The sequence below is a fragment of the Papaver somniferum genome, chromosome 9 (assembly GCF_003573695.1).
Source record: "Papaver somniferum cultivar HN1 chromosome 9, ASM357369v1, whole genome shotgun sequence".
NCBI classification, from domain to species: Eukaryota; Viridiplantae; Streptophyta; class Magnoliopsida; order Ranunculales; family Papaveraceae; genus Papaver; species Papaver somniferum.
Window position 1 is genome coordinate 194,058,983 of NC_039366.1, and position 8,171 is coordinate 194,067,153.

Below are 8,171 nucleotides of genomic sequence, written 5' to 3' on the forward strand. Positions count from 1 at the left end.
ATCAAATGACATCTATTAGAACACATCGTTTTATTATCTGAAGTAATTGCTTCTTAAAACTCCCTAAAAGAAACATGCTTTTACGCAGTTCTTTTTATTTTCATAATTTAATATATTTCACCTATGTTATTTTTTCTATGTAACAATAGAAAAATATAATTGTAACTCCTCTATTTTTTATGTTTCGCCTAATGCCCCTTAAAGACACGACTCTGCTAATAAGCCATAAATAACATAAACCCATTTTCTCATTTTGAAAAAGTGAAAGAAAAAAATCCATTAATGTGATCACCAAACAAACCAGGGATGAAAGCAAAAGCAAACATAAGCTTTTCATTTTGCAGACATTATTGAAAAAATTTCAACACTTTCTAAGATTGGACTTGTTCTTCATTTCTAAAAGCACAATCCTTTCTTTAAAATGATAAAGCGTATTTTTCTATTAAATGAGGAAGTATATAAAGGGAATGGATGTTTATCTAAAATGTTTTCTAAGATTAGATAAATTATTATGATTCTAAAATGAGAAAGTGTACGTTTACTCAAAACTTTGAGAATCATTTACGGTTACTGGATTAATACAGTTTTTAATATATAAATTATGGTTTTTGTTAAAGGGAGAGAAAAAAGAGATCCGAGGAGACCAAAAATCATGATCAACTCGTTAACTAGGTCCAGTTTAGTATTTTTATGTTAATAAGACATAGTTACCCTTACAAACCGTACATACTTTTCTCACACATTCGATATCAGCCAAAATTAACACAATCCACTCGTTTTGTTCGTCCCTTCTTCTCTGCAATGCATATTTGTGTCCTCATTCCTCACCCTAACTATCACTGAACTTATTTTAATTTTTAATAACTATACTAAGTTTTAGCAAACAAACAAAGGAAAATCCAAGGAAGATTTGCGACAATTCTATCTTCTGTACATTAATGATAAAAATTTAGGTTTGTATCCATAATAAATATCAACCTGATCATATTTCAAGGTAATGGACAAAGAGGTCAAGCTAATATTTAGATTAACTTAGCCCTTTCCAAAAAAAACAACATTCCCAACTCGATTTAAATTTCCCTATAAGAATTTTTCATGTTACTTTGACGGACAAGGAATGAAAACCATGATTGATTTGCTAACAATTCAAGCGGAAGAATTCTTTTATTCCCACAATCTTCATCAGCAAATACTCACTTTATCTTTTGTTATTGTCTTAATATATTTTCCAATCTAATAACTGTATTAATATTCAGACGATGATGGTCAACAGTTTTAATTTACTTACATAAAATATTACAAAGCATATTTTTAACCGGCAAACAAAACTGTTTTCGCCAAACACTTTTTTTTTTCTTTTACTATGAAACTTCTAATCGAGATTTTATAGGGTTATTATTAGAGAATGAGTAGGTGTTGCAGGTGATACGAAGAAGACGAGAGGAGTTTAGGTTGATTCATTTAAATTGTGGGAAGAATTTTGTCACTAAGGTTAACTTTGTCCAACTCATTTAAATTTATAAAAGTCGACCTAGTTGACGTGTTGGTCACAATTTTTTCTCTTCTCGAATCTCTTTTTGCTCTCCCTTTAACAAAAATCTAAATTATGCACAATAGCTCTTAATCCATCATTTGTCCAACTGTTTTGGATTGCATTGAGGTTAAAAAAAGTTGTTATATTTGCATCTTTCCTAGTATTGAATCTAGAAATAAACGGAAAAGTAGTTACTCTGAAATTAATACAATTATTTATCCTAGCTTCAAAGTCTTCACTAATGCGGTAACGGTGTTCCCCTTCCTTTGTATTTCTTCCCATCAGCAGCTTTACGGTAGGTTTAAAATCACTTTGGAAGATGATGTTAAATCCACTCCATTCAGTTTCCCATCGGAAGGCAGCGTCAACTCCTTTTTCTTCTAACTGCTCCCTTGTTGTGCAATCTGCATGAGATCTTCTTGCCTCATTGAGTTTTCTTACATAGTCCATTAAAGTTAAGCTAATTCCAGAAGTACTTACAGGCATATGCATAGATAAATAAATTGACATTCTCAGACTCAAATATGTTTCTTCCTTTTATGGTTCTCTATCCAATATCTTAAGAGGTTTATCCTGCATCGGATATAATACAATGCTTCATAATGTTGTATTTATGATTGGTTACATTCATAAGCTCATAAGTACTTAAAAGAGGAATGACCAAGTCTTCCTTGACACATTGATCATAATAAATGTTTTTATTAAGAGATAAACATTATGCTTCATATTCAATATTGTTCCTTCACACTTTGATCATAATAAAATGACTACTAGAGTATTAAATATAACCTTACATGTTGTGTTTTCAATCTTAAATGACTTGAAAGTAATGATAGGAAAGGAAATAAGTCAAGTTAGTATCACTAACCTCTAGTGGAAGGATGATGTGTCTTCATTGTATTCGATATGACTTCACATTCTTCAGGTCTTCAAAGTAATACTTGCATGTCTCAACATGTTAGAGCATAGCTCGGTTGAACTCACCAAGCGTTGGTATGTCAAGTTTGGAGATCTTCTGTATCAGGTGTGTGAAGACTTGAAAAGCAGGGGTACTAAAATACACCACCAACTTTTTCTTAGGAAACTTGTATGGACTAAACTTAAATATAATTCCAAGAGTTACAACTTAATGAGTCTCAATCAGGAATTATATGAAGATCTTATATCTCTTTCTCTCACAATCAGAATGTAAACACAGACAAGTCCGTGAACCTATTATTCCGTGAGAGTACTTGGACGATTCCAAAATTCAATATCCAAGACCAATCAAGTTTTATCCAAAAAAACAAGGATTAATATATATACTTTGATTGATTTACGTACAATCTGTGATATTTCAATTATAAAGGTAAACAATATAATGTGGAAAAAGAAATAACACAGACACCAGAAATTTTGTTAACGAAGAAATCGCAAATGCAGAAAAACCTCGGGACCTTATCCATATTTGAACATCAAATTTTATTAATCCACTACTGACACTAGCCTACTATCAAAACTTAGGAATGTAATATAGTTGAGACCGAGTCTACCTTCACAGCGATTCAGGTATAGTCGCGCTCTTTACGCCTCTTGAATCATGTACGACTCCGCGCAATTGATTCCCTTATATGGAGTCTTTTATATCCTAAGAGTTGTTTCAACTCGATTGAAGAATTTAAACCAATCTGCCTCCCACAGATAATCCTATATGTGATTTCCGTTTTGATCAAAGATCAAGATGAGATAGGAAATCAATTGCAATAACAAAGTCTAGCAAACCTCAAAATCCGGTCTTATGACTCCTGAATAGCATCCTAGATTATTATTCACCTCACAAGTAGGTAGTTGCGGAATCACAAAGTTTGAGACGAAGAAATATTGTGATTTCTATCTATCTTGCATGTTGGAGCTAAAGGCTCAATAATTAATGGCAAGATCAGGATACACGAACTATCCAGATAAAGATAGTTGGACCTGACTTCACGAATCCCTAGGTGAAGTATTTTTAGTCTCTAAACCTAAAAAGGTTTAAAGGAGAGGACGACTCTAGATTACAACTAGGACACACAAGAATAGTATTATGGATTTAAAGATCTAAGTTATATAGACTTTCAGGATCAAGGTTACTTTAGATTTATGCTAAGGTAGCTTTGGAATAAGGCAATCAATAGTCACCGATAGACGAAAAAATTGACTTGAGATTAACATAACAGAATACACACTATGATTAGGATAACCATAACTGAATTGTGTACAATGACTTAATCACGAAAGGTTAGTCGAAACTAGCCAGTCGAACGATAAGCTTAACCATTTTCATATAAGACTTTTAAGACTTTAAGACTTTACTTTTGAGTCACATATGTGATCAAACATGTCTAGATAATGTTTTTAGAGAGTTGTTCAAATGTCGATTATCTCATAGAAATAATTCTGATGCATCTGAAAATATTCGACAGGGTAAGTACGTGTATTGTATTTCCTGTTCAAGAGTATTTTTGTCATGGTACGTGTACCGGGTTTGTATACCCTTAAGACAAAAATGGGTTCAGGAATCAACAGATCTTTTCCGGTTTGTATATTGGGTATGCATACCTTTCGGATTTAGAAACCAACAAATCTTTTCCGGTTTGCATACTAGGTATGCCAACCTTCCTGGTTCACGAGTCAACATACTTTTTATGGTATGGATACCGGGTATCCGTATCAAAAAAATTAATGTCGAACTATAGATATGTTGGTACGTGTATTGGGTGCATGTATCGCGGCTCTGGACTTATAACAATTATCCCAATGTGCGAATTGGTATGCATACTGTCACGTATCCAGATTTACAGTAGTTCCGTATCTCTCTAATAATCGATTTGAAACGTTCCAGAATAACATCAATGACACATATCAGTGTTCCATGCTATTTTTAATTGATTAAATGTTGAATCATAAACAATAAATTGTTTGTAACCAAATTTATCAAGTATGAACAAATGTTCTTAAGGTTAGTCAGCATATTTCGAGAACGTTAAATCAAGATAAACTTGACTCGAAATTTCTATTATGCATGTAATGTCTAATTTGGTCATGCGACATTGTCTCATAGATAGAAAGGTGAAAACTTGAGTAATAGGTGGATCATTTTTCACTTACCTTTTGTTGATGAAGTTCTCCAAAAGCTTCGGTTGATCTTTGCCTTCAAACGGTAGAATGGATGCCTGGTACTCAACTACACACTTTTATCTTAATCCGAGATTTGACTGAATTATACTACTCCCTCTTTTTTTGGAAAATAGATACTTTCACTTTTTCATTTTAGCCAAAAAATAGGCCAAATTGAAAAAGAGAAAGTATTTTTTTTCCAGAAACGGAGGGAGATCAAGATATAGTTTTGGTCAACTAAATTTGACAACAAGATTGATATAGAAACACTTGTGAGTTCGACCGAGCAATGCTCTGAAAAGACTGAACCATTCTATTTTACTCATTATACCATCATTCTATCTATTGAGACTATGTTATATGACTTATAGTAGATTTACAAGGAAGAAGTTTCGAGTCAAGCTTGTCTTGTGAATAATCTCGAAATGTAATTTAGCAATTAGATGTTCAAAATTTTTTAACAATATTAGTTTTATGATTTAATTTGTGGATCAATTGGAATTTCTCATGCAAATGATTTTATCACTTGGGAATGTTTCAAACATCATAAGATAGAAATATGAACTTACTGATATTTCTACTCAGGGTAGGTTGGAGAACCAGTTCGAAAATCATAGATATCGGAGTCACAGAAATACAAGGTTGGCGAACTAGTTCACAAATTAAAATTTCAGTTGGGAACAATTCAAGAACCCGGTTGGAAAACTGTGGTGAACTAAATTTTTAGAGTTGGATAAATAGGCTAGCAATTAGCGAACCCAATTCATGACTGTGGTCAACTGAGTTTGGTAGTATAGTAGGGTTGGCGAACTCATTTCACAAACCGTAACACCCTGACTCGTGAACAAGCCCTGCGTTTCACGATCCGTTGTACCAATTTATATTTTAGTATTTGCTTAAAGACTTATTTTCCTAATATGTCTAGCATTACTAGAACTCTCTTAAACACTTATAAGACTCCAATGATTACTTAAACACTTATTATTTGTATTATGATTAAATTCTTAGGTGTTTAAATGAACATCAAATAACTTTTAGTTTTTTGGCTAACTTTCCAAACCGAATAATCATTATACACGGTTCGACAACCGAACCTATGTGTATACTCTCCTATTGTATTTTAAATATCTAAAGTATTATCTTGATTCTCAAGTTATCTTAGCTTGAATTTTAAGCTAATCCTGGTGTTTAAAAAATATAAATAGCCCTTTAAACTGAGAAATTCAGTCCCTGACACTTTGTGTCCTAGTTGATTCTAGAGCTGTCCTTTATTGACCTAGGTTTCCTCTGATAAATATAATTAGGTCTACGACTAAAATACTTCCCTTTGAAGATTCGTGATGCCATGTACAACAACTTTTCCTTGATAGTTCGTGAATCATGATCTTGCTTTTCGGTTATCGAGGTTTACATAATCTCTTTCAAGCAAGATATATAGAAATTCTTAAAGTTATCTTCGTCACAGACTTTGTGATTCCTTAAGATAGATATCTAAATATTAACCTTAGTTGATCATTCGAAGATTTTTCTTGAGAGGTAAAAATGTGGGGGTACCAAAATACACCACCAACTTTTTCTTAGGCAACATGTATGGACTAAACTCGAATACAATTCCAGATTTTAACTTAATAAATCTCGATCAATTATTATATGATGAGATTAATCTCTTTATCTCACAATCAGAATGTTTAATAGAGACTAGTCTGTGAACCTGATTATAGTGCGAGTGTACTTAGATGATTCAAAGATCAATGTCCAAGCTCAATCAAGTCTTATCCAACAAACAAGGATGGATATATCTACTCTGATTGATTTATGTACAACCCGTGATATTTCAATTATAAATATATACAACATACGTGAAAACAAATAACACAGACACTAGAAATTTTGTTAACGAGGAAACCGGGAATGCAGAAAACCCTGGGACCTTGTCCAGCTTTGAGCACCAAAATGTATTAAGTCGTTATAGACACAAGCCTACTATCAGAACTTCAGACTGGAATGTAGTTGGGACCGAATATACCTTTACAGTGAATCCAGTTACAGTCGCGCTCCTTGCGCCTCTTGAATCCCAGCAAGACTCTACGTAATTGATTCCCTTAGATGGCGTCCTTTACAGTCTAAGAGTTATTTCAACTCAATTGAAGACTTTAAAACAATCTGCCTCCCACAGATAAATCCTACATGTGATTTTTCGTTCTGATCAAATATCAAGGTGAGGTAGGAAATCTATTTCAATAGACAAAGTATACCAAGCCTCAAAATTCGGTCTTATGATCCCCGAAGATCATCCTAGATTATTGTTCACCTCACAAGTATAAACTTTTGGAATCACAAAGTCTGAGACGAAGATACTTTGTGATTTCTATTTATCTTGTTTGTAAAAGCAAGCTCAACAATCAACACACGATCAAGATACACGAACTACCAAGATAAACATAGTCGTACATGGATTCACGGATCCCTACGTGAATTCTTTTTAGTCGCTAAACACTATAAGGGTTGAAGGAATGGGCGACTCTAGTTTATAACTAGGACACACAAGAATAGTTTCATGGATTCAAAGATCCCAGTTGTTAGAGTTTCTCCTTATATATACTTTCAAGATCAAGGTTGCTTTAGGTTTAAGCTAATATTGATTTGTAACCAAGCAATCAATAATCACCGTTAGATGAAAAAATTGACTTGAGATTAACATAGCAGAATATATACTCTGGTTATGATGGACCATAACTGAACAATGTGGAATGAGTTGTTCATGAGAAGTTAGTCGAAACTAGCCAATTGAACGATAAGCTTAATCATTTTCATATAACACTAAGACTTTATCTTGAGTCACACTTGTGATCAAATATGTCTAGATAGTAGTTTTAGAGAGTTTTTCAAATACCGATTCTCATAAAAATAATTTTGATGCATCTAAAACTATTCGACAGAGTAAGTACGTGTACCTGGTACGTTTACTTACCTTTTCATGACTATTTTTGTTATGGTACGTGTACCGGGTATGTATACCCTTAAGGCAAAAACAGGTTCAGGATCATGCAAATATTTTATGGTTTGCATACTATGTATGCGTACATTTTCGGTTCTGAAACCAACAGATCTTTTCGGTTTGCATACTAGGTATGCGTACGTTTCATTGTTCACGAGTCACATGATTTTTATGGTATGGATACCGGGTTGGGTACCAAAAAGTCATTGCCGAACTATAGCTACACCGATACATGTATTGGGTGCATGTATTACGGCTCTGGACTTTTAAAATTTCTCCCAATATATGAACTAGTATGCATATTGTCATGTATCCAGATTCACAATAGTTCTACATCTCTCTAATAATCAATTCGAAACATCCTCGAATAACACGAATGACATATATCACTATTCCAAGCTATTTTCAAATTATTAAATCTTGAACCATAATTGAAGTTATAAAAATTGTTCTTAACCAATTGCATCAAGATGAACAAACGTTCGCTTAGCATATTTCGAGAAC